The sequence below is a fragment of the Brassica oleracea genome, chromosome C9 (assembly GCF_000695525.1).
Source record: "Brassica oleracea var. oleracea cultivar TO1000 chromosome C9, BOL, whole genome shotgun sequence".
NCBI lineage: Eukaryota > Viridiplantae > Streptophyta > Magnoliopsida > Brassicales > Brassicaceae > Brassica > Brassica oleracea.
Genome location: NC_027756.1, coordinates 74717 through 79560, shown reverse-complemented (window position 1 = coordinate 79560; position 4844 = coordinate 74717).

The following is a 4844-nucleotide window of genomic DNA, read 5'->3' as shown; positions in this document are numbered from 1 at the left end:
AAAATTTCAAAAAATACGACAATATTGTTTTAATGCTTAGTTGCAACCTGAACTAACATATGGTGATTTTCAAAGAGGTTTGGAACCTTTGTTGTCTTCATTTCTCTAGAGAATAACGATTTTATAATGGTTAGTCCACTAATTTAAGGAGTATATGAAGTTTTACTAAATTAATATATAAAAATAATTGAACGATGCTCATTTACCATGAAAGAGAGTTTAGGATACATTAATAAAAATGTAGAATATGGTTTAAAATTTTAAACAGCACTAAAGATCATAGGCTTTACTATATAAAGTATCTATCAAAAACTCAATATATTCATAGGGGTTAACACATAGATTTTGAAAAAAATTCAAAAAAATATGATAATATTATTTTAATGAATAGTTGCATCATGCACTACCATATGATGATGTTCAAAGAGGTTTGGAGCTTTTGTTTTCTCCGTTTTTCAAGAAAATTGTGATTTTATAATGGTTAAGGAAGTATATGAAGTTTTACTAAATTAATTTATAAAAACAATGAGCGATGCTCATTTACCATGAAAGAGGGTTTAGCATACATTAATACACCACTAGAATATGGTTATAAATTTTAAAACAACACTAATGATTATAGGATTCAGTACATAAAGTATTTACCAAAAAGTCAATATTTTCGTAGGGGTTAACACCTAGATTTTGAGAAAATTTCAAAAAATACGATAATATTGTTTTAATCCATTGTTGCATCTTTCACTGACATATGATGATGTTCAAAGAGGTTTGAAACATTTGTTGTCTTCATTTCTCTAGAGAATAATGATTTTATAATGGTTAGTCCACTAATTTAAGGAGTATATGAAGTTTTACTAAATCAGTTTATAAAAACAATTGAATGATGAGCATTTACCATGAAAGAGAGTTTATAATACACTAATAAAAATGTAGAATATGGTTTGAAATTCTAAAACAACACTAAAGATCATAGGCTTCATTATATAAAGTATTTAAAAAAAACTCAATATTTTCGAAGGGACACATAGATTTTGAGAAAAATCCAAAAAATACGACAATGTTGTTTTAATGCTTAGTTGCATCCTGAACTAACATATGATGATTTTCAAAGAGGTTTGGAACCTTTGTTTCTTCATTTCTCTAAAGAATAACGATTTTATAATGGTTAGTCCACTAATTTAAGGAGTATATGAAGTTTTACTAAATTAATTTATAAAACAATTGAACGATGCTCAATTACCATGAAAGAGAGTTTATGATACATTAATAAAAATGTAGAATATGGTTTGAAATTTTCAAACAGCACTAAAGATCATAGGCTTTAGTATATAAAGTATCTAACACATAGATTTTGAGAAAATTTTCTAAAAATACAACAATATTGTTTTAATGCATTGTTGCATCCTTCACTAACATATGATGATTTTCAAAGCGGTTTGGAGCCATTGTTGTCTCCGTTTTTGAAGAAAATAGTGATTTTGTAGTTGTTATTCCATCGATTTAGGGAATATTACGAAGTTTTACTAAAGTGATTGATAAAAAAAATACTAACGATTCCCATATACCATGAAAAAGAGTTTAGCATACATTAATACAAATGTAGAATATGGTTAGAAATTTTAAAACAACACTAAAGATTATAGGCTTCAGTATATAAAGTATTTACCAAAAACTTCTTATTTTCGTAGGGGGTACACATAGATTTTGAGAAAATTTCAAAAAATACGACAATATTGTTTTAATGCATAATTGCATCATGTGCTAATATATGATGATGGTCAAAGAGGTTTGGCACATTTTTATCTTCATTTCTCTAGAGAATAGAAATTTTATAATGGGTAGTCCACTAACTTAGGGAGTATATGAAGTTTTACTAAAATAATTTATAAAAACAATTGAACGATGCTCATTTACCATGAAAGAGAGTTTAGCATACACTAATTAAAATTTAGAATATGGTTAGAAATTTTAAAACAACACTAAAAATCATAAGCTTCAGTATATAAAGTGTTAACACATAGATTTTGAAAAAAATTCAAAAAATATGACAATATTGTTTTAATGAATAGTTGCATCATGCACTACTATATGATGATGTTCAAAGAGGTTTGGAGCTTTTATTTTCTCTATTTGTCAACAGAATAGCGATTTTATAATGGTTAATCCACTAATTTAGGGAGTATATGAAGTTTTACTAAATTAATTTACAAAAACAATTGAACGATGCTCATTTACCATGATAGAGAGTTTAGAATACACTAATAAAAATATAGAATATGGTTTGAAATTTTAAAACAACACTAAAGATCATAGGCTTCATTATATAAAGTATTTACCAAAAACTCAATATTTTAGTAGACACATAGATTTTGAGAAAATTTCAAAAAATACGACAATATTGTTTTAATGAATAGTTGCATCATGCACTACTATATGATGATGTTCAAAGAGGTTTGGAGCTTTTATTTTCTCTATTTGTCAACAGAATAGCGATTTTATAATGGTTATTCCACTAATTTAAGGAGTATATGAAGTTTTACTAAATTAATTTACAAAAACAATTGAACGATGCTCATTTACCATGATAGAGAGTTTAGAATACACTAATAAAAATATAGAATATGGTTTGAAATTTTAAAACAACACTAAAGATCATAGGCTTCATTATATAAAGTATTTACCAAAAACTCAATATTTTCGTAGGGGTTAACACATAGATTTTGAGAAAATTTCAAAAAATATAATAATATTGTTTTAATGCTTAGTTGCATCCTGAACTAACATATGATGATGTTCAAAGAGGTTTGGAACCTTTGTTGTTTTCATTTCTCTAGAGAATAACGATTTTATAATGGTTAGTCCACAAATTTAAGGAGCATATAAAGTTTTACTAAATTAATTTATAAAAAAATTGAACGATGCTCATTTACCATGAAAGAGAGTTTATGATACATTAATAAAAATGTAGAATATGGTTTGAAATTTTAAAATAGCACTAAAGATCATAGGCTTCAGTATATAAAGTTTCTATCAAAAACTCAATATTTTCGTATGGGTTAACACATAGACTTTGAGAAAATTTCAAAAAATACAACAATATTTTTTTAATGCATAGTTGCATCCTGCACTAACATATGATGATTTTCAAAGCGGTTTGGAGCCTTTGTTGTCTCCGTTTTTCAAGAAAATAGAGATTTTATAGTGGTTATTCCATCGATTTAGGGAGTATTATGAAGTTTTACTAAAGTGATTGATAAAAATATTATAACGATTCCCATATACCATGAAAAAGAGATTAGCATACGTTAGTACAAATGTAGAATATGATTAGAAATTTTAAAAAAAACACTAAAGATTATAGGCTTCAGTATATAAAGTATTTACCAAAAACTCCTTATTTTCGTTGGGATTAACACTTAGATTTTGAGAAAATTTCAAAAAATACGACAATATTGTTTTAATGCATAATTGTATCATGTACTAATATATGATGATGGTCAAAGATGTTTGGCACATTTTTGTCTTCATTTCTCTAGAGAATAGAAATTTTATAATGGGTAGTCCACTAATTTAAGGAGTATATGAAGTTTTACTAAATTAATTTATAAAAACAATTGAACGATGCTCATTTACCATGAAAGAGAGTTTATGATACATTAATAAAAATGTAGAATATGGTTTGAAATTTTAAAATAGCACTAAAGATCATAGGCTTCAGTATATAAAGTTTCTATCAAAAACTCAATATTTTCGTTAGATTTTGAAAAAAATTCAAAAAATACGACAATATTGTTTTAATGAATAATTGCATCATGCACTAATATATGATGATGTTAAAAGAGGTTTGGAGTCTTTGTTGTCTCTATTTTTCAACAGAATAGCGATTTTATAATGGTTCATCCACTAATTTGGCGCCATGCCTGTTTAAGCCGACTAGCGACAACACTACCACGATCGCGCAACTCCTCCACCACTGTCGGAAGATGATCTCACTACCTCCTATGGGCCTAGGAAGCACTCCTCTTTATCCATGGATCCTTTGGGTGCTATGGACGAATAGGAACAAATTAATCTTTGAGAACAAACTGTTCTCAGAGGAGGACTCAATCCTCAAAGCTATTCAGGATGCCCGAGCTTGGAGGGCAGCTCAGACGCTTGTCAAAAAGCCCTCATTACCACAGTTTATGGTCTGGACTCCTTATGTACCGATAGCTAACTCTTATACTTGGTCTGTATTTTATGATGCAGCTTGGGATTCCTCAACCAGAAATTGTGGTATGGGTTGGCAACTATGTGATGCTAACAACTCTATCATCGAAAGATCCTCTTCTCACCGGCGTTTCGTTCCTTCGGCTCTTGTCGCTGAAGCTTTGGCGGTTAAAGCTGCACTTGTGGCTGCAGTTTCATCTCATGTCAGTAGTATCAATTTGTTCTCTGGCTGCAAGAATCTCATATCGCTTTTGCATACTCAAGGGCAGGATGTGACTCTGAAGGGTATCCTCCATGACATTGCGATGTTAGCGAGTTCCTTCACATCTATCTGTTTTATTTACATTCCACGTCTCGCTAATGTTCGAGCAGACTTATTGGCAAAAGAAGCTCTGTTTTCGCTTTCTTCCTCTGCTACGCTTGTAACCTGATTTGTTCTCTAAGTAATCTATGGTTTGATCCAAAAAAAATAGTGGTTATTCCTTTGATTTAGATAGTATTACGAAGTTTTACTAATTAATTGATAAAAAAAATTAGAATGATTTCCATATACCATGAAAGAGAGTTTAACATACATTAATACAAATTTAGAATGTCGTTAAAAAATTTAAAACAAAAATAAAAAATATAAGCTT